Raw genomic sequence first — 23,313 nt, 5'->3', positions numbered from 1 at the left:
ACAGATCCTTCATCCTGCTGGCACACACTTCCTAGATTCTACCACTGACCTTTGGGCCTTCTCAGTGAAGACCCATGAAACAGGCCTGCATGAGAAGTCATAGGCTCTGGGCCTCCAGTTGGATTCGTAAGAGGCATTGTTATGGGCTCTAGGTATTCAGCTGGAATCATGCAGGACATTATTGGAGGATCCAGGCTCTCAGCTGGGTTCCTGGTCTATGGTATGTGGACAGATTTCCTGCACTCTCTTGCATATCATTCTTTGGGTAACTATGATAAATAATCATATAAAATATGTGTCCTATATTGTATTGTTTCCCCTTGCAAAAAACCCCAAACCAACACAGGGACTAATCCAGATATCGCACTCCCTTAATTCATATTCACACACCCAAGGTCAACCCATCTCTGAAAAGACCCATCTATGAACACATGAAGCCTTGGGGGCACATCTATATACAAGCCATAACAGCATGCCCCTTGCCTGGTTTTTCCACTGAAGCCTGACAGTGTTAGAATACTTGTTGTGTAAAGCTCTGCCCAGCCCCAAAGGACAGATAGTGCCCATACCACTGGAGTTGGTGAGAAAGACCCTGGTGGTATTTCCATGCCCTAATGCATGGTGGACCTGCCACCCACATTGTATACAACCTTTCCTTGAGTTTCACTTTCTTCCTCTGTTAAGGATGTGTGTCAGAGATGCTTCCCTATCCTGGGTTTCTGGGCAGAGGTAAGGTCCTGCCTGAACAGCAGTGAGGATGCTTGGTATAGGAAGCCTCTCTGTTAATTCCTGAATTAGGACCAATAGTGTGTCTGGGTGTGTGTATATGATGAGCTATGGAGCCCAGCCTTCAAGGAAGAGCATACAGATGCCAAGGAGAGTGTAAGCAGACTTGCACTGATAAGACCCACCAGCAAAATGCTCTTTGTCCTCCTTGGAGATCCTAATCCCCACCAGTCTCCTCTCCCCACCACTCCATGCCAGCAAGCCACTTAGTGTTCGCTGCCTGCATTGAAGCAAGAGCTGTGCCTTGACCATTGGCTGCCTCTGCAGACTTTCTGCCTTAACATCATCCTCTCTGGGGGCCATTCTCACTCTTGCAGTAGGCTTCCTGGGGTCCCACTTGAACACAGGGAGTGTTAACAAGGGGTTAATGCAGTCTCTGACCACCTGTTCTCTTGCACAACCAACACTGTGTGGCCTTTCTGAGTTCATCTTGTTCTTAGGCCATGGAGACCCCTGTAGCAAGCCTGTGTGTGCATACTGGTTCAGCGGGGAGCCACAGAGACTGTCCTCCCCCTCCATTCCCTAGAACTCCTGCCTTCACCAGATAGCTGCCTCTGGCTCAGGAAATTTCTGGCTCTTTTGGGACCCTGCACTGTTGAAATTTGCCCATGGGCAGAGAGATGGGCAAGAGTGGGGCTTCTCTCACCATTCTCCTGGGATTGTGCTCCTCCATAGCATGGTATCCCACACCTGAAAGGGGTTGCAATGGCTTGGGAAAAGGGTGAGCCATGGAGCAGGAGGGGGTTTCCCCCAGGAAGGGAGGCTCTGAAGGGGACAGCTGGGTTCCCCTGACTGTGAGACTGTGGGACATCATGGAGAGCGGGCAGGGCCAGGGTACCAGGGGAGGAGGAACCTGTGGACATCCAAGAAAGAGACACAGTAGAATATGAATGTGAACGGTGAATGTGAATGGTGAAATGGTGAAAAGGCACCTGGAGTTTTTCCTCTTTTCTAAATGTTATTTTACTTTAACTAACACTTAATAAGTGCACAAATTTATGAGATATAATATGGTGTTTTGATACATGTATACACAATCAAATCAAGGTAATTAGTATATTCACCGCCTGTAACATATATCATTTCCTTGTGGTGAAACATTCAAAATCCCCTTTCTAGCTATTTTGAAATATGCATTATTGTTACCAGTAGCCATCTCAGCAGGCAACAGTACATCAAAGTTCACTCCGCTTCTTGGCTTGTACCTGGTGACCAACCTCTCTCCACCCGCCCCCCACATCCCTCCCCAGCTGCTGGCAACCACTATTTCACACTTCATTTCTGAGAGCAACAGTTTTAGTGTTTGCACATGGTAAGATCATGTAATATCTGTCTTCCTGTTCTTGGCTTATTTCACTTAACATAATGTACTCCAGTTTCACCCACATCGCTACAAACGACAGGACTTTTGATTTTTTAATGGCTGAAGAGTATTCCATTGTGTATAGTATACCATTGTGAATAGTATCCCCTTGTGTCTACACACCACATTCTCATTATCCATTCATCCACCGATGAACACTAAGCCAGCAATCCCACTAATGGGTACTTATACAAAGGAAATAAATTTCATATATCAAAGAGATATCAGCAATTCTATGTTTATTGAAGTGCAATAGTCACAATAGTTAAGCATGATTTTCTGTTTTAAAGCAGAACTGACAGGGTTTCTGAAGACATGGGGGTGTCGGGTAGGGAGAAAGAAAGGGGTCTGGGATTAGATGATCCCATGGTCAAGCTGAGCCTCAGGGAGGGTATTGCTGTCCACTGAGATGGTCTTGGGCAGCCAGTTTGGGAGGGAGAGCAGACTTGGTGTTTTGTACTTGTTGAGTTTGTGTCTCATTTGTCCAGAAAGTCCTTGGGACCCAGGCTGTCACTGCCAGGGTCCATGCTTGTCCTAAGACTTTCCATGTGAAGTCTGGTGGAGGACTTGGACCAATTCTCCTGATTATTTTATGCATATGAGACAGCACACAAGGTCCTGGCATTCTCCAGGAGGTAACTTTAAATTTAATTTCTCTTTCTTCCATCTTTGATGTCCACAGCTGCCCCATGCACCATGTGGACGGCTGCAGCCACATCAGATGCCCCAGGAGATGTTTGCTTTGGCTGTGGCAAACTTTGGTCACAAGTACATCCCAGATGACATAACCTCACAGCCTCTCTGGATACTACTACTTCCTGTAGCGACCTTCAACCTGTTTCATGAGGAGCTTTCCCTACCCAAAACTACATAGAAACTCTGTGATTAACTGGCAGGACACTGAGCATAGGCAAATGCACTTTTTTCCTATATAAGCAAATTTCCCATACCCTTGTCTGGCCACTCCATGTACTGTTCTCTCTTAGCGGCAGTGTAAGTCCTGATAAAACCTCTTCTGGATGGCATATTTTGCCTATTTGTGATTTCTAGTATGCTGAGCTGGTACACAGAGTATGCTGAGCTGGTACACTGAGAACTGGTAACACCAAAAGCTGCCGATGATGAAAGCAGCCAGCAGCCTGAGCTGTTAACACCTAAGGTGGCCAGAGAATGATGGCGAGTGACAGAAAATTCTCAGGAGCTCCTATCTTGGTAGTCAGAGGGATTCCTGAGATCTGCTGGTAGCTGCTGATGGTGAAGAGGGCCACTGATGTTAAGAGCTGAGAATCCTTAGCATTCAGAGCTCAAGGCTGTAAACACTAAAAGAGCTACACTTCATCTATTTTTCTTTTCACCTAAATTGAGCACAAGAACCCTCAGCCAATTGGTGACAGGGGAACAAGCTCTTGAATCAGAAGGTAAATATTGACGTAATGCATGCGATCTTCTTAGTTGGTCAAGTCTGAGATAATGGCCTGAGCTCCCTGAGCTTTGGCTTCCTGCTTTGCACTGTAAGGACATAAAAGTCCTGCCTGATAAGTGAAAGAACAGATAAGGCTCCAGTCAGACTGGGTGAGAGAAGCTGAGGTGTTTGTTGCAAATCGTTATTCTAGTTATCAATGATTGATCAGGTCACTATACCACATACTCAGTGGGATGTCACTGGGACACATGCTGACAGCCACGAGTGGTTTGGGGCAGTATTCTCAAACCATACAGCTGGCTCTAGGCCTTAGCCCCACCTGCTGCCTCTTCCTGGTAGGAAGCACCCTGACTGTGCTTCTCAAAGTTGCCCTCCTGCCTCTAGGACTGTCTTGAGGCTGCAGCCCTACCTCCATTCATTGCTTCACATCTGCACCTGGCTTCCTGTCTGGCCATTTTGGACTCTGCCATTCCCAGTGGGATGCAAGTCTCTGTCCCCTGGGGTCTTGTATCCACAGCTCACAGACCTGCTGTGCCCCCTGATCCAGCTTGTTTTCTGGAATCCCCATCCCTGCTTGTCTCCGAGTCCTCCGCAAGGATCAAGGAAGGATATTCCACTCTCTGAGCACTACTTTGCATTCATAACAAGTAACTAGAGCCATCATCTTTTAGACACCCACTATGTCCAAAGAACCACCTCAGCTCAGCACTTTCTACATACTCAACCAGTCCTCAGGGCCAGAGTCATTATGCCTCTCTACTGAAAATGAAGAAACCAAGGTATGGAAGCGCCATGACAAAGGACAGGACAGCAGGAAGAAGGCAGCATCAGGCCAGCTCTCTGACCCCTGGGGCTGCCATCCTCATGGGCATGGGTCATGTGATGTTGGAGGTCATGTATCTATTTTGCTGCTCCATCCACTTGCCTGTGCCACTGTGTGTGGCATCCAGGTGTGTACATGGGTAGACATAACTCTTTATGAGAACAAGGGCTGACTAGGGCAGAGAGGGATTCATGCTCAACCCTCTGCATTCTGGGGCGTGCTCCAGGTCTCGGTGAGGACATAGTTCTGGGCTCTCTGCTTTGTCATGGACTTGAAGATGGACAGAGACCAACAGGCCTAGGGTATAGGATGTCATAGAGGTTCTTGATTTTTTTTTTTGTCAAGTTTCAAGGAGATATCAGACTTAGATCTGACATAGGAAGACAGCAGAGATGGGTGGGCTCTTAGGACATGTCTGGCCTCTCCTCCAACCTCCTCTGGTCACAGGGAAAAGGCTGGATCCCTCTAGCAGCAGTCTTTGTTTCCCTGGACCTTTACCTCTCCTGGGACAAGGCAGGAATCTTCATCTCTTGTTTCATCACTGGGTTAGTAACAAATGCCCAGCATGTCCAGTCCCAGCTGAAGGTCCTACTTCCATCCTGTGCCTTGACTGAGCTTTTACTCTATTCTAAGGTGAGCAGTGGTCCAGGCAGACAAGACATTGGCCCTCAGGTTTCATGTCTTCACAAACAAATAAAATGACAGGCAGACAACACACAAGGTGGCTTCAGGGAGCCATCAGTGACGTGAGGCCAGTGTGACATCAGAATGAGGAGCTGGTGGTGGGTGCAGAAAAGGTGCTTAGCTCCAGGTCTTAGGAATACTGGCATAGGGTGGGATGGGAACAGGGTCATAGGGCTAGCTTTCGGCTCCTGAGGGCCACGGCTGGCAGATGTGAAATAGAGAGAGAGTGTACGCCTATGTCAGCGTCTAGTGCTGGCATATTAGACCTGGCCAAGCCCCATCAAGTTGCTGCTTGCACCTTGGTAGTGGGATACTCCCTCAGGGCAGCCAGTCCCAGGAACAATGTGATCTAGGACCGGGCACAGCAGGATGGCTCCTCTGTTGTTCACATTTTTCCCAGTCTGTGAAGGAATTGGGGGCACCGAGTACTGGGCTCTGTGGCCCCCTACAAAAGCAAGAGGTTGCCTCTGCGAGGGAAGGCTGGGGGATAGGCCCAAAGGAGTCTTATGATGAGCTCTGAGTAGGCGGAGTGCTGGTGGTAGTGGGCCTGTCCCCTGACCTTCACAGAGCAGCAGACACCCTATTCCAGCCTCTGCACCGGCCTTCAGGGCTCGGGAACATCTTCCCTCTCGCTCACGCCTCTGAAGGATATTCTCCTTCTGCACTCTCTGTTCTGATAACTTAGCTGTGACAGTCCGCTCTGAGAACTGTAAGGAAATACTGAGGCAGGCTGCTTTTGAAGAAAAGGTGTACTCTGTGCATAGTTCTGAGTTTCAAAGTCCAAGACAGGGGCGAGGGGGTGGTGGATTCCAATGGTCTCTAGTGAGGTCACTGATGGAAAGCATCATGGCATCATGATGAGAAAGGGACAATGTCTCAGCCCAGGAAGCCAGAGAGTTCTTGCGATACTGAGAGCCACAGATACTGTGCCTGACACTGTCTTCCTGAGTGGGGCTATGATGACCAAATCACTGGACATCACCCTAGTGACAAAATATAGCTCACTCTATAACAGCTCATTCTTTAGAGAGCTCCAGGTCTCAGGAGAATAACCCTGACACCTTCCAAGGACAGAGGCTCCAAGAACCTGAGAACTTCCCAGTGCTCCCACCTCTCCAAGGCCCCCCCACCTCCCACTGAGGACAAACTCTCAGCAGCTTCCAGTTCATGGACCTTTGAGAGAAACATCCAAGCCACGTTGTCAATGAGGGTCCAACTGGGGAGCATGGCTTAGCCCAGACACTGAGTGACCCTTGTGCCTATGCCACAGTGGGAGGAGCAGAGGATCCAAATGTAGATGCATGGACCTCCTACAGTAGGTGATGATGTGAGCTGGGCTTTGGAGACAAGAAGCTGGGCTGGTGCAAGGCTGCCTTTTGTGCTTTGCCCATAGTTCTGTGCTCATTGTCCACAGGATAGGGCTGAGGCTTTCTTCCCATAGGAGACTTCAAGGGCGTCAGGTGAATAGAAGCTGGTGCAGTCCTGCTTGTTAGGACACAAGTGTCACTACTCCTTCTCAAAGGATGATGCAGAATAATTGAGAGGAAGACAAAAGGTGCATCCCTTGTTGCACCCTCCACCTGCTGCTACCTGATCAGGAGGAGCTACTTATGGGACACTTGATGCCTTTTTCAAAAGTAAGCCTTTGTCCAGGGTCTTTGTCATGAAGATGCTGTAAGTTCCAATCTCCCGGTTCCATAAAATCCCCTGATGTTGTGCAACTACCATTGCCAGCAGGGGACAAGAATCAGAGTGCTTGCCCTGCATACAAGTTGCCCTTCTTGCACCATTGCAGCCCTTGGTCCTGTCTTGCTGGCCAGAGGCCTCATCCATAGCAGCTGTGTTTATCTGCAGCAGGTCTCCCAAAGCCTTAAGATGTCACTGTTCATGTGTACTGGGGAAAGGCAGTGCAGACACCTGGCTCTGGTAGCCCCAGCGGCTTTGGCAGGAGTATCTGGGAGTTGGGCATGCTTGGGACCCAAGGTCAGGCTCCTCCTTTGGAGCCACCCATTCAGGAGATCATCTGTCCTCAAAGCATCATATTTCCTGCATTCATTCACTCATTCATTCATGAACAGACACTGATGGGAGGAGGCCTCAAGTGGGTGGGGACATTGGGATACACACAGATGAGTCAGGACAAGTGGGATTGAGGTGGGGGTGCATGGGCCAGGAAGGCTACTGAACCTTAGGGTTACCCTGAAACCCCAAAGCCAGGGCAGGTGTCCGGCCCTCAGCATATTCTGTCTGTCCCCCCACCCCTCTTCCTTTTCCTAGATCTCCTTGCTCCCTAGAGTTCCTCTCCCAAGACTTCTATGGTGGTTGAATGATGGCCCAAGACATACAGTACATTTTCATCCCCAGGAACTCGCACCTTTCGCTTATTTGGCAAAAGGGTGGAATTACTTTATTTGGCCAAAGATGCGATTAAGTCATGGATGTTTTCAAGATACTGCTGGATCATTTGGCTGGGCCCTAAAGGACATCACAGGAATCCTTAAAAGAAAAGGTCACAGGTGATTTTGAGAGACATGGAGGAGACAGACTGAGAGGAGAGATGCAGAGAAGGAAGGGGTAGGAGAAAGGGGTCAGGAGGAGACATAGATGCAGCCCATAGAGGGCCAGCATGACCCTGGCTAGAGGTGGTGAGGCTTGTGTCTCTGCTAGAGCCATCAGGTAGTATATGTGAGGTAGCAAATGTCTGCAATTGAAGCCCCTGGCTTGTTCCGCTTTGTACTAGCAGCCACAGGAAGCTAGTGCAGTGTCATATACCAAGATGGAAGCAGAAACAGAAGCTCTGGCAAGATGGATGGGACTTTCCCCACCTTTCTGGAGGCAGAGAAGGGATAGAGGCACTAAGCCAGGAGATGTTGTGGCTCAAGCACTAGGCAGCAATCAGTGGGCCTCTGGTGGGGAGGAGATGGATTTCTATCAGGAATCAGCTCAGCCTCTGGCCTGAGAGCACAAAGGAACTCAGCAATGGCACAGGTCTCCTGATCTAGGCTCCAAGACCCACAGGTCTTAAGCAGGGCACTCAGAAGCTCACCAAGACCCCTAAGGAGTAGGGGATAAGGACTAGGTGGCAAAAATCTAAGGTTTTGCAGTCTTGAAGGCCAGAAATGTGGATGGAGATGTAACGAACATGAAGATAGAAAATTTGTTCCAGAGTGTCTCCTACAATGACGTGCAGCCTGCTCAAAACCTCACCTGCTCCCTAGCAGCCCAGAATTTTGGTTTATTTGTATCTGTTTCACTGGAGCTTAGGTCACTTTGGGCATTCATGAAGGTGATGATGCTGGTGATGACAGGGGCTGTTTGGTCATGATGATAAAAGTAGAGGCACTGATGTTTAGTGGTGATTCTCAGAATGACAGTAATGGTGGTGGTGGTGGTGGTGACAGGAGTGGTCATCAAGATGCTGAGGGCATCAGTCAGCTTCCCAATGCTAGTATATGCTACCTGATAGACACAAATTAAAGGACAAAGGGTTAATTCGGTTCACAGTTTCAGAGGTTTTGCTCCATGGTCAACTGGCTCCAAGGCAGAAACATCAGGGTGGAAAGGCATGGTGGAGTAAAGATGCTCGCTTGATGGCAACTGGAAACAGAGAGCAGGGGAAGAGCCAAAGAGGAACCAGATATAGTTCTCAAGACCACACTGCCATGATCTACTCAGATACACCCAGGTGTATGCTTTACTAACCTAGAAAGCTGCTAAGCCAAACAAAGTGACAATAGAGATTAAAGAGATAGCTGGGGGTGTAGCTCAGCAGCATGGTGCCTGCCTGGCAAGTGCGAGGTCCTGAGTTTGATTCCTGGTACCAAAAACACAAAACAAAAAAGATTAAAAAGATAATGGTGCTGATAATAATAATGACATAATGTTGATGTTGGTGGTGATGATGCTCACTATGAGGATGTGGTGAAAATGATGGTGGTTACGGTGGTGTTGATGGTGTTGATGATGTTAATGGTGGTGGTGATAGTGGTAGTAGCAATGGTGGTGGTGTGGTGGTGGTCATGGTGGTAGAGATGGTGGTGGTAGTGATGGTGGTGATGATGGTGGTGGTAGTGGTAGCAGTGGTCTGATGATGGTCGTGATAGAGCTGGCAGTGGTAGTGGTGGTAGTGCTGATGGTGATAGTAATGGCAATGGTAGTGGTAGTGATAGAGGTGGTGACAATGGTGATGGTGGTCGTAGTTGTGATGATGGTGATAATAGTGATTATGGTGATGGTGGTAGTGGTGATGGTGGTGATGGTGGTGGGGGTGGTAGTGATGGTTGAGGAACTCTTTCCTTTACCTGGAGAACATTTGGGTCTTTATAAAACCCTGTGGAAGGAAGGTCAGGTGTCCCCCATCCCCACCTTATGAAGGAAGAAACAGGGGTTCTGAGCAGAGAAGATGGGGAAGGCAGGTGCTGCAGATTGTTGTGTGACCCCACATGCTCAACTGTGTTGTTCAGTGTCACCTGAACCTCTTGCTAGACCCTCGAGACCCAGGTCACCACCTCCATAACTCCCTGATATCCCCAAACCTTTAATAACAAAATACCCCAGGTTCTTGTCTAAATGTCAACATACATCATCATGTTCTCTCCACTGTCAGATCCCTTCCCTCTCTTAACCTGGATTGAGTCACTCACAATGTCCTGAGAGGTCTTTTTCAGCTCTGTGTAGCCCCTTCAGGGGACCTGTTGTCCATCCCTCAGAGCACCTACCTCACCATGTGTCTTGGTTACTTGGCCCGTGCCATCTCCCGGCCACAATGGGCATTGCAGAGGGCAGTGGACTTGTCCTACTGTGCAGGGAGCCTCCACAAAGGCCCTGAGACATGACTGCTACAAGTGTGCAGGGATCTGGATTTTGTTCAGTCCTCCAGCAAGTCTGCCAGTCCTGGGGTGGTCAGAGCCCCTAACTTGTGTTCTGCCTCAAGTACATTTAGTCCTGTGAGTTTTTTGAGTACATACATTTTCATCCCCCAATGAGGAAGGCTGCAGGCACACCTGTTTGGGATGTAACAGTGTTTTGTTCATCAGTCCCTTGCTGTGAACTAGAGTGTGCTCATGTTTCCCCATGGTTAGTGCCACAGATTGGACACCAGTGGGGCTGCTACTGTCACTGTTTCCTCACAGGTGGACAAATGAGGCACAGAGAGGCTAAGCCACTGGTCTGGATCACGTGATAATAAGCAACAGAGCCAGGCTTCTGCCTCCAAAGCCCCTGAATGCAACAAGTGTTTGCTGTGAGCACATAGAGTACAGTTTTTGTCCTCAGTAACAATGTATATTCTACCAGGAGCCAGCTGCATGGACGCAAGCCAGTGTACCTGTTTTACACAGCCATTGTGAACCCAGCATTGCATCTGAAACCCTTGAATTTGCCCTTCAGATTCAGAGTTGTCACTGGCAGGAAGCACAGACACCACCGTACATGTCTCTTTTTTCTCAGGAAGCAACTGCTTGACCACTGTAAAGAGCCGACTGGGGCCATAGCACGACCCATGTTGAGGTTCCTGTTCCACAAACTGCTAATGTACAGCTGCTGGGGTGGGCCAAAGGGACACGCCGCTGCACTGGGTGGCTCTCAGAAGGAACAGAGCAGGGTAGGAAGCCTGCTGCCCTGGGGGAGCAGCCACAGGTGATGACACTCTGTAATGTGCATCATCCCCACCCAAATCCTCCCTGACCATATCTTCTCTAGGAACCCCAGGACAGGAGCAAGTGCCAAGTGTTCCTTGGGTAGAATGGATGTGAGGTTGTTCCTGTCTGTGTGTGGATGATGAGGGGCTGGGGGGCCATGGATAGCTGGAGGGCAGGTGGAGGTACCCACCTACCTGCAGGAGGCAGGAGGGAACATGTAGGTGTGCTGTGCATGACTGTGCTGCCCTGCCAGCATTTGCCTTTGGTACTCCATCTGGTAAATGGGGACATGATGCAGCACCAGGAGCAACTGACACCCCTCAGAGGAGATATGGGGGCCCCAGGTATTGAGCCAGGATTCTGTGTAGCCTCAGGCCCCTATGTGTGCTTGTTCTGAGCCATCCAGCTGGCTGTAGCCATGGAGAAGAGGCAGGTTACTGGGTGGCAGGCAGGCCTGGAGCATCCAAGACAATGTTCTCATGTGACAGTGTTCTCATGTCAGGAGGTAGCATGGGACTAGGGTCTGGGCAGAGCATGATCAAGGATCTGAGCTCATTCTGGAGCCATTATCTAAGCTCACAATGTGGCCATGGATGAAGCCTCCATGTCAGCCCATGAAGATCACGGTTCACTGTACCCTCTCCCCTTAACCAAGGGGAGAGGCCCACATTGGGACATCCAGGAGGAGGTGATGGCAGGAATTAAGCAGAAGGTGGTGGTGATGGACCGAGGGAGGTGAGGATGCGGATGTACAGAGAGAGGTGGATACTGCCTGGGACTAGACTCTAAGGGGTACCGAGGGCCATGGAGGGGCTGCTCAGCATGGCATGGGTTCTGAGTTTGGTGTCCTTAGTGAAGTAAGGTAGAAGAGGGAGAAAGTGCAGTCTGAGATTGGGGGAGATAATGAAATGGGTTTTGGAGCCAGCTGGAATGGTAATAATTAATCCACCCAGGGAGGGTGCTCTCTGCAGCTGGGCCCCTGCACTGCTGCTTGGGAATGTTCCTATAATCAGCTTATGTAAATCTGAGAGTGCAGGCACCCTGATTAGGGTGCGAAGGAATAGTCCAGCCACCAACCTTCATCTTCTCTGCACCATCCTGGCTGTGAGCCGCTGCTCTCAGGTGAAATCCCTCAGGCAGTATAGGAGTTTTAAACATCATCAGGACCAGAGCCAAAGGGCATTTCCACAGGAAAAAGTGCACAGGCCAGGGCCAGTTCAGCCTGCATCAGCAGCAAGATGAGTAGGCTGCTCTCAGTGGGCGTCCAAGGCTATGGTACCCGGGAAGTAGGTGAAGATACAGCCCCCATTCCAAGCACTTGCTGAGCTCTGACCACGGCTACACATGGGACCCTAATCCCAAATCCATGTAGGGATAGACAGCTGACCCTAGTCACAGACTGAGTCCTCATCCTAAGCAAATACTGATCCCTGACCATGGTCAAACATGGACATCACCCTGGATGCAGAGTGAATTTGTGATCTTCTTCATGGGCTAAGCCCTGGTCCTACTCATGGTTAGAGACTGAGGTTTCATCCATGGCCACACAGTAAGCTTAGATAATGGCCCCAGACTGAGCTCAGACCCTTGATCATGTTCTTCCTAGACCCTAGTCTCATGCTTCCTCCTGACATGAGAACACTGTTGCATAATGCTCCAGGCCTTCCTGGCTTGAACATTCTGTAGTCCTTTGATTTTTTGTCTTGGGACACTTGTGATTGTGTGTCCCACCATGGGGTAGGTGGACAAGTCTGGGTGTGCCCACTCATAGAAGCCATCATGTCATTCTGTGTTCTGCTGTTTGCTTGTATGTCCTCCCAGAGGTACAATGAACCCGAGAGGATGCTTCACTTCCATGCAGTTATCAAGGTCTCAGCCCCATTTCACCCTTGCACCAGGGCTTATGAGAAACAGTGATTTCTCACTGTTCTGGATACTGGACACCTGAGATCAAAGCTGGCAGGTATGCTATTTGTCCAAGTTGTTTCCCAGCTCACAAATGGTGATCCTTGCAGTGTCCTCACTAGGTGGGGTGCAAAGGGCTCTGGACCTCTTTCACAAGGACTTTTATCCCATCATGAGGGCCCCAGTCTCATGGCCTCCTCACCTTCCCCACTTTTAACAGTGTCACCTTGGAGACTGGGTTTCAGCACAAGAGTCTTAGTGGTCACACACTTCCAGACTAGCTCCAGGAGACCCTGGAGTTCCACCAAGGGCAACCTCAACAGAGGCTGAATGGATAAATTGATAAAATCAAAATCCTCATTCTTTAGGTAAAGAGGAACTGAAGAGTCTCTTAGAACATCCAGAAATGAGGTGGGTTCAGAGTGAGGAGATTGTGCCATTACTGAGATGCTTCCTAATAAAGACACCAATCTCATGGTTAGTGGACCTAGACTACGGTGTGTTTGTGTGATGTGTGTGTGTTTGATGGTGTGGGTCTGCACCTGGTGTGTGTATCTGACATGTGTGTGGGTGGTACCTATTGGAATTCTAGCATCAAAGTCCAAGAGGACAGGGAAAGAGTCTGAGGAGGTCAGGATGGAAGGGGACATTCTTCCCTGAGCTAGAAGCTTGAGGTGATGTTGCCCAGTCACCCTTGCCTGAGCCCTGTTGGCATCCCCCTCCACTGAGGCACCTTGGAGGGGTACAGGGCACTGAGGGTCTCCAGTTCCATGAGCAGCCAGGAGGTCCGTGGCTGAGGGCACTGAGGGGCCCCCATTACTGTGCTGGGCAGCTGTGCACTGAACTCTCCTTACAAGGACCAGGAGCAGCATGGGTCAAGGCAAAGGGGTCACTGATTTGCTCCTGGTGCTGTGTATTTTTTCTGTATTTCCTGACAGGAAACAAGCAAACATCCTGGTATAAGACTAAAAACATCAGTAAAATGAGCAAGTACTTATCACTCAGCTCAGTGCTGAGCTCCTATTCTCGAGTACCCCTCCCATTGTGTTCAGTGCTTAGTATTAGAGGCACAGGGGAGGGGGACAAGCCTGTAGCCTGGGAAGGCTATAGGTCTGGTTGCACTATGTGGGCTGTGTTCATTGTGACAGCTTTGCAGGCAGATCTGTAGCCGTGACCCTCAGACCTGATGCACACACGTCTTTGTACTTTCTTGCCAGTGGGAAGCCGCAGACACACTGCTGCCTGCAGGTCTTTGTGCCCTGGATGCCCATGGCATGTTGCCCTGCTTCCCATTAGACATGGCACTGTATCAAAGGTCTCCTTATCATGCTCTGGGTGAAAACTTGTCTGTATTAAGTTTCTTGCTGTCCCTGATGCTGCTTGGGAACAGACTGAAGTGATGCTGGGGGAACAGACGGGATGCTTTTGGGGTCATGATGTCCCTTAGGGCTCATCAGAGAAGCAGAAGCAGGAGGGGAAGTGGGGGAATACAGGATTCAGGAACTTGTGTGTGTGTATGCATACATGCATGTATGTATGTGCAGGGGAGAGAGTGAGAGATGACCCAAGGGTAGGCACTGGCCGACATTTTGAGTGGCTTCAATATTGTGATCCATGGCCCTTTTTCTCAAGCAGACTGTTTTCACTCTGAAGGCCATTGGCTAACTAGACAAGGCTCATCCATACTGGGAAAGGCAACCTGCTTTCCCCAGTCCTCTGCGGGGGCAAGTGTCATCCCTAAAGACCTTCACAACAGCATTCAGACAGGTATGGACCAAACATACGGGCACCTTCAAGACCCCACTGCAGTCCCTTTTTAGGATGTCCATGTTGGTCCACACACCTGCTCCTGTCTCCATAATTGTATACTGGTGCTCAGTGCTTCAGTTTTGCTACCTCAGTGGTGGGCCCAAGGGCTCATCTAAAAGTACATTTATAAGATTAGTAGAGAAATGAAACTTCTCTTTGTATATGTCAAGGTCATAAGAAATGTGAAGGGCCCAGTGAGGTCAGGCTTCTGGGGTCCTTGGGCTTGAGAAGAGGGAAGAAGACCACAAAAAGGATGACACCCTGACAACTGAGGCCTCATGCCAACATCTGGGCCAGATGTGGCCTCCCATGGCTCTGGAAGCTGTGGCCTAACTTTAGGAGAGGTGTCAGCTGCATGAGGGTAGGGGAGTAGGGTGGGACACCTGGGCTGAGGTTGGCCAGCTCTGAGGCCTGGGAAGAGCTCACCTTGGTCTTTGGCTGATCATATCCTGGGACCTTCCCTGGAGAACTTGGCAGGTGGCAGTCATGCTTTTGTCCCTGACCTGTGCTGGTTGCTTGTGTGTGTCCTGGGTGCAGGTTGTGGAGTTTGAGATTGGAGGCCCTGTAGGACTTAGAAGTTCCCTAATAACCTGGTTAGGAGGGCTGACTTTGGGGAGGGCTGGAGCACCACAGTGTAGGAGGTGTAGCCCACACCTGGTCAAGCTGCTGTGGGTGGGAGGGGGTGTCCAGTTGAAGTTTTGTAGCCCTTGTGGTCACCATTTTCTTCTTATACTGGGCTCTGCAACAGAAGACTCTTGATCTTTTTAGAGATGAGGAAGGAAGTCTGCAGTGATCAAAGTATTTTAGAGCACCTTGGAGCAGTAAGCCAATGTGCATTCCTTCCGGGAAGACCCCTGCCCATCTATTGTCCTTGTAAGTATAAAAAAGGAATTCAGAATGAAGGAGAGGAAGAAGCCAGGATTTCTGCCACCTTCTTAGAACTCAGCCTCTTCCCCATACTCCCACTGTGAGGCCTAGGGCTTCTGAAGGAGCCTGAGGCTCTGGATTGGATGGGACAGGCAAGTCCTCACTTATCCAGCCTCAGTTTACCCATCTGCAAAGTGTGAGACTGGGGCATCATGGCCATGTTTAAGTTCTTCTCAAAGCAGTTCAAACTTTTCTTCAAAAGGTGGCAAAGGGAAAATGGGTACGCACTGGAGGAGGCAGGCAGACAAGAAGCCTGGTTCTGGCACCTGCAAGGACCCTTGGCTGGGTTTCACCCAGGTTCTAAGCTCAGCTGTGTTGGTGAACAAGGGAGATGGTGCCAGACCTGGGGACAAGCATTGGTGTAGACAGCATTATGGTCACTCACTGCCATGGCCAAGCCATAGCTGCCACACTCTTGAATCCTGGGTCCAAATTTGTAAAATAGGAAAAGTTAAACATGGCTCCCAGGGTCCTCAGAGTGCCCAATTAAAGGTAATGGCATTCCTACTGTTCCCCCTCCTCCTCCTACTCTCTCCTCCTTTCCCTTCTTCCCTCTTTCTCTTCTTCCTTCTTCTCACCTTCTCCTCTTCCCCTCCTGTCCCTTCTCCTTCTCTTCCATCTTTTCTTCCTCGCTACCTCTTCCTCTTCTTATTTTTGTTCTTTTTTTTTTTTCCTCTGGTACCGGGAACCGAACTCACAACCTTGCACTTGCCAGGCAGGCGCTTTTGCCACTGAGCTAAATCCCCAGCCCCTGTTCTCATTATTGTTAATGGATAATAAGGAGGAAGCACAATCTTTTGATTCTTGTCAAAGCAACTGGCATGGAAGTACTGGGTGACCTGTCTGTCACAATTTCAGCCCTACCTGGGTTTACATGGGGGTTGAGGAGGAGGCCATGGCTTGTTCAGGCTCCCTGCATTCATCCTTCATCCTTTGTCTAGTGCTGTTTGCCCAATCACAGCTCTTTCAGCCCAACAGTCCCTCATGGCTCCCCAGTTCAGTGCTAAGAAAATGGTCTCCAAAAAGAGATGCCTATATCCCTGAATGATTATTATAATTGAGATCTAAAATGTCCTCCATAAGTCTCATGTGCTCAGAGGTGGGGCTTTTGAGAGGTGATTGAATTGTGGGGGTGGTTAATCCTTAATCCATTCTTGAGGTCATAGCTGAATATGCTTTTATAGGTGAAGTTTGGTTGGAAGATGTGGGTCACTGAGGGCGTGTCCTGGAAGGGTGTATCTCTGTCCCTGGCTCCTGTCTTCTCTCTCTGCTTCCTAGCAGTCATGGATTGAACAGCTTTTCTCTACCAGACCCTTTCATCATGCTGTTTCTGCCTTGGAGCCAGCCAACCATGGACTGAATCCTCTGAAACCACGAGCAGAAATACACTGCTCTTCCTGTTCAGTTGTGGGTATCAGGTACTTTGTCCTACTGACAGAAAAGTGACAAATATAATAACCAGGTGAGAGCAGGAAAGAAGCACTAGAACTACTTAATTTTTGCTTTTCTTTCCTTCCTTTAAAAATTCTACTGGGGGTGTGTCCTACCATGTAGAGCATATAATGAAATACATATGTAAATGAGCGGTTATGCACAGACTCTGGGGATCTGGGTTGAGTTTCTTGGAGACAGGTTTCAAGAGGAGTCTATAAGGACTGAGGAGGAGGGGAAGGAGTAGCAAGGGTGTGGTAGGGAGGCTGATGGCCTTAGGTCCTGAAGATCAGTGTCATAGGGTCCCCAGGGATTGGGTAGGCCTCACCTCCAACTGTCCAGGTCTTGTAGGAGGGAGCTAAGTATTGATGACCTTGTAACCATGAGATCCAAGGGAAGGGTTGCCACTAGATGTAGAGAGGTAGCATCGTCTCCCTTCCAGCAGTGGACAGGCACTACAGCCTGAAGCTGGACCTCCGGCAGAGATGCAGCTCACAAGTGTAAGGGTGAGAGTGCCTCTCAGTGTGAGAGAAATGATGACCATACTAGGGTTATGGACGAAAATGCAGTGTCTACCATGTGCAGTCTATTCCTAGCTAGCTTCTGCTGAGGCAGGGTTGTGACCCTTGGCCCCCAAGGTGTGTGCTGCTCCTTCTCTTGTGCATCCAAGATCCTGGTGTTCTGGAGAAGCTGTTGCACTCCCAGAGTGCAGGTTCAGCTGGAGCTCCTGTCCCACAGACATATGGCGATGGTGAGGCAGGTCTCAACCATGGGCTCTAGACAAGAGTCCTTGCCATAAAGAATGCATGGACAGGGCCCAGGAGGGGCAACCACAGTAAGGCTCAGCAGAGCTGCCTCTCTATCATACCCTGACCTGTATGGGTCAGTTGGGCCATGACTGGGATACTTGCCTTTGATGACAACCTGTGTCAGTTCCTTTAAATATCAGTATGGCTGACATAGAGAAAGGGGTGCCATTCTGACTTGAAGAGGTGCTGTGTTACTCACATAATCTATAAACTTGGAGTGTCCTTGGCATGTCTATGCCCTACTATCCCCTCCTGGAAAGTCAGATTCTGGGACTTCAGGTCTGGGACACTGGCAGGACCAGATACTATAAGGGAAAGCATTTGGACCTAGGTGGTTGGCAAGGTTTGCTGGGATCTTCGATCTTTGCTCCTCACTTCCCTTTACAACTTTATGGATTCTCCACTGTACAAATAACATATGAGTACCTTCTCACTATAAACAATTTGTTACAGCTTGCTTAAAAATGTCCCCCCAAAGTCTCATGTGTTTGGAATGGGACTTTTGGAAGGTGATTGGGTATAGGGTTGCCATACTCATCAGTGGATTCACCCATTGATGAGTTCATGGCTGCATGTGATATTCTAAGGTCAGGGATGGTTGGAAGAGCTTGGGGGCATGACCTGGAGGGGTATATTCTTGTCCCTGGTCCATTCTTCTCTCTCTCTGACTCTTCCTGTTCTCTGCTTCTTGGCCACCATAAGGTGAGCAGCTTTTCTTCACCATACCCTAGATATTTCTGCCTTGGAACCAGCTGACTGTAGACTGTTCCCTTTGAAGCCAAGCCAGATAAACCTCTCTTCTTTTAAATTGTGTAGATCAGGCATTTGGTTACAGCAACTGAAAGCTGACAAAGACACCATTCAAAGTTTGCAGAGAAAGCTGGTGACCTCCTCTCTCTTGCCAAGTTGCCATTCCTTTGGCACACATCCTCCTGACCATTATATGTCTTCCAGAGGCTGATAGCCTCCTGGAGAAACCTGCATACAGGGTGCCCTTCTTTGTGGGCACATCTCCCACTATCATCTTGTGCAGTGGCATCTCCTGTGAACTGTGTACCTGGGAGCTTCCTACTATGAGCGCACAGATACATCCACTTCTGTCAGGCCACCTGCCAGGTATCACAGAGAATGTGCTGCCTGGCCATCTGTCCCTGTCCTTTCCTGTTGGTCACATGCATGTGGGTGCTCCAGGGAAGACATGCTAGCAAAGAATCAGTCAGTCATGGGACCATAACCACTGGTGAGGCCTGCTATGGTTTCTGCTTTCCATGAAGATGACACAGAGCCTACTGATCTCATTGCTGCATTTCCAACACCCACTTAGGTGTTCAACAAATATTTATGGAATGGATGAACACATGGGCAAATGAGTGATTTGTGTCCTGGCAGCAGTGCATCCAGAACTGCACACCTGGTGCTGAGAGGGAGTGTGCAACTGCACACATGTCTGTGCTGTAGGGAAGGAGGCGGTGGTGAGAATAATCTGGAAAAAAAAAAACTTCCCTTTTATTTCCACATAAAATAAAAACGTAGTTATGAAACAATATTATGAAGCCCCTTACCTCTTAGTAAATGTTTTAAAACATAGCATGGATTGTTTTTACATCCCCAGATTCAGGACATTAAACACAGTGTTAATGATGTAGTTCCAGGGTCAAGTTAAACCACCAGAACGAGATGTGCTCACTATATATCTTCCTGGCTCCAAAATGCCTCCTTCCTCAGGCTGTGATTTAATGTTGTGTCCCCGGCTTTATAGAGGGATATAATAAGAAACTCCATTTGAAGGCTGTCACCCTATCTTTTGCCAAAGTGTAATCTTGAGGATCGTGTATGCTGTTGGACAAAGTTCCTTATGAAAGACAGGAGGCATAAATCTCCCCTGACCACTTTGCTCTCCCAGGCATGCATACAGGCCTGCTGAGGCAGGAGAAAGCATACCAAGAGGAAGACACACCTACCTCACACCCAGACCCATGTGTGTGACCCTCGATTAGTCCCTCATCTCTGGTCACCCCAAGTTGCTCATAACTGAGACAGCACCAAAGTCAAAGGGTCGAGAAATGTAGTGCAGTGATGTGGGAGAAATGAGTGAATAGCAGCTTGGCTGAGAAGCTCTGGGTCTCCTCCTTGGGCCTCCTGACCTACTGTCCAAGAAGCACAAAAGCCCAAGGAAATTCTAGGGCTCCTTTCGGGTGCATGTGGGCCTGAACTGCGGAACCCTAGCCACTACATTGCCTCCTTCGCCCATAGCCTCTTTCCACTGCTTTTTGCACTCTGGAGGGTCACAACCCAGTGTTCCAGTGCCCCTCATATCACAGTCGGCCAGGGCCCAACTCTTGGCTGGCTTATCCCCTCCACTAGCACACAGCACAGAGCCCTGGCCACAAGGAGCGTCCACAGGCCATATTTTCTCATGGAACACTCCTATCTAGCTTGGTCCAGGCCCCAGCAAGGCTCCTCTTTAGTGGGAGGGGACAGAGAAAGCAGCTGGCTATGCCAAAGCCCCTGAAGGGGAGACCAGGGAGTTGAAATTACTTTCACATCACTACCATTGCCTCTGAAGGACACTCAGGGTAATTTGCTGTCTGACCACTTAGGAGAACTTAATGACCTTGGAATTGGTGAGAAGGAAGCACATGTGGTAGAATCTGGACCAGGCCAGCATCTCCCTTGGGTCTTGGGAGACAGTCACAGATAGCTCCAGCCCCCTTCCTGAGCTACCACACATTGGCCTTTCTCCCAAGGCCATCTCCTGCTCCAGTTTCTGGCCACTAGGGTGGGAGTTGGCAGGACCCTGAAGGCAGGAAGAATCATAAGCAAAGGTCAGAAAGCCTCTTTCAGATCTCAGCTGGACACACAATACATTGTGGCACGTGGTGGCACACTTCACCTGGGTGAAGGGCTCAGAGGGGACCAAAGAGAGAAGACACTGGTCTCCCCCAGAATTGCTCTAGACCTGTTAAAGAAAACTAATAGTCCCTGGCTGGTCAGCCTCAGGGGCGGAGGCCAGGTCCTGAAGAAAGTCCCATCCCTTCCCACAGCATGGCCTTCCTACTTCCTGCAACTCTGCCCACTTCTATAGGCCTTGCCCCCAGTATAAAGCTTCTCCTCTAGTTTTCCTTAGGCTGGGGGTGGGGTGGGTTAGGGAGGATTGCCTGCATTTCACCCTTGGAAGGCTCTGACTTGGGTCAAAAGGGCAGGACATCCTGTCTCGTGTTCCCATTGTATAGTCCAGCCACAGGGAGCACAGGCTTGCTGAGTGTCTGCTGGTGCCCATGGGGTGATCCAGGGCTGAGCCTCTTCTTTGGACCTGGTCTAGATCTGGAACACCAGCCTTGGGGGAGGTCTCTACCCAGCTAGCACATCTGCTGTTTAAATGTAGACTCTCCTAGTTCTGCCACTTATAGTGTAAAGGCAGCCAGTTTTCTGGGTGCTCATAGCCTGTAGGCCTTTGGCTGGCCAACGTGCTCATCCAGTGTCCTAGGACCTGCATCTTTGCTCTGGAACGGCCTATGCCTGGGGCTGCCTGCCCTGTTCAGCCTTGTATGCTAAGGCCCTTGGGGCTGGGAACAGTGTGGCCTTCTCACCGCTCTGCTGTCTGAACATCTGTGCCTGAGGCCAGGCCAAGGCCTCCATCAAGGCAGCTGGGGCTCTGAACAAAGCAGCTGCAACAATAGCTGTCCTGTGTTCATGCCAAAGCCTGAAGTCAGAGCTTGCTCTTGTCTTGGGAAAGTGACCCCAGGAGGTTGTAGGGGAATAGGAGAGTGTGGCACCTGTAGGGTGGGCAATGAAAACAGTCAAGCTGCCCATGACCCTCCAACTGGGGGCCCAGAGGTCTTCAGAGAGCCAGAGGTAGCTGCATCCTCCATGTTCACTCCCCAGAGAGTAACACAGCTTTGTCTGAGAGCTCCCTCACTTCATCTCCTGCTTATCCCCTCCTGCAGCCCCATGGCCATGTGATGCCCTCACGGTGACAGTGAGGCCATCTGTGGGAACCACAGCACACCCAGTGCCTCCGTGCGCATGAGCCAGTTAGTGCAGCCAGGAGGCCAATGGCAGGCTGGGGTGCAGGGGCTGTTACAAGGAGTTCATGTGGGAGGAGCTGGATACACAGGAGCTTTACACTGAGCTGGGGACCTTGGGGAGCAGCTGTGGTTGACTCCCGGGACCCCTCCATGCATCTTGGAAGCAACACCTTTCATCTGTAGCCTATTAGGACAGTTTGTGCCAGTAACATCCAAAACACTGCAGCCACCAGCCAAAGGGATACACGAATGGGGTCTTTCCTGCTGGGTCCCTCCTGAGCCCTTCCCCATGTACATTTCCATCTCTCCAAGTCCAATCTTCTCTACCTATTTCCCAATATTCCCAATGAATGACTGGGTAATGTGACCACACACACAGGCCATGTGTGTATCTGGATGACCCATTCTAGGAGAGTGGGTGAAACAGGTGCACCAACAGCACAAACCAAGAGGACCTGAGGGCTGCAAGAGAGGACCCACTTAGGCCTAGAACAGACTTTGTGGGGAGGGTTCAAGCACAGAGAGCTTACTTAGGTGGGACCCAGGAGGTGCAGGCAGAGAGATAAGTAACAAGGCAAGAGAAGGTAGGCAGATGATAAGAAAAAGTTTCCAGCCAGTTGCATGGTGGGCAAGTGAAATTCATCCCACAGAGGAACCTTCTAGAGGCTGCTGCTGAAGCTGGTGCTAAGCTTGGCCCTGGGTTGGGTGCTATGGAACACCTCTATCAGTCCTGGGAGGGCCTATCTCCCCTGGCACTTTTGAGTAGATACATGACTGGGACAAAGTCATGCACAAAGATGCAGGTTTGAGAGTGGCAGGGGTTTGCAGGGGACTCCCAAGCCTGTGTGTCCCCATCCTAACTCCTGCACCTGTCAATGTGCCCTTATGTGGACAAAAAGTCTTCGCAGGCATAATTGAACTGAGGGTCCAGAGATGAGGAGCTCATCTTGGATTATCCAGGTAGGCCCTATATCTAGTGATCATTGTAGGAGATGGGAGAGAAGAGAAGGCATTTAAAGATAGAGGTGGGGGTGGAGGGATGCAGCCATAAGCTGAGGCAGGTGTGAGCCACTGGAGCTACTGGAGAGCCACTGGAAGGAGTGGCTCCTGGGGTCTTAGGAAGGAGCACTGACATCAGATTGTGGCTTCCAGAGCCAAGAGAATATGGCTCTGCTGATCTATGCCCCTGAGTGTGTGGTCATTTGCTTTAGCCTCCACAGGACACTGATCATCCTGCCCTGGCAGCTCCCACCATGCTCCATGGAGGAGCCAAGAGGAGGAACCTGAGCAATGCTGAAGGCTGAGCTCAACAGGCACTGGGAGTAGAGATGACAAAACTGGTTGACCAGGCCTTGGTGTGCCCCAGGCTGTAGGGGGAGCTGTGTAACAGCCAAACAGGCCACCCAGGAGGGCTGAGGGGCTTGGAGGAAGTGCTGTGGCATGGGGGAGCCATAGAGTGCTCAGAAGCAGAGGAGATGCACGTTGGCCCATTTGTCAGGCATCTTCAGGGTAACAATGGTTTCCACGTTGAGCCAGTCCCTTGCCCAGATGAGCATCTCATGTAATCCTCATTCTGGGATGGTTTCCCGTTATTATCCCCAATTTACAGGTTAGGAATAGGTTCAGAGAGGTTAGTTAGTTTGATTTTGGCTCACACAGTCAGTGAGCCCAGGGCCAAGTTGGAGC

At 49.9% G+C, this 23,313-nt stretch overlaps 1 protein-coding gene across 1 annotated transcript in view; it reads left to right on the top strand.

The window, feature by feature from the left end:
• Positions 1-23,313, top strand: part of Tsnare1 (t-SNARE domain containing 1) — a 460,462-nt gene that overhangs the window by 303,025 nt on the left and 134,124 nt on the right. The window lies entirely within an intron of this gene.

Source organism: Chinchilla lanigera, unplaced genomic scaffold (genome assembly GCF_000276665.1).
Source record: "Chinchilla lanigera isolate Chin_1 unplaced genomic scaffold, ChiLan1.0 scaffold00053, whole genome shotgun sequence".
NCBI lineage: Eukaryota > Metazoa > Chordata > Mammalia > Rodentia > Chinchillidae > Chinchilla > Chinchilla lanigera.
Note: the sequence above shows the minus strand (reverse complement) of the source record. Positions and strands in the feature narration are given on the sequence as shown.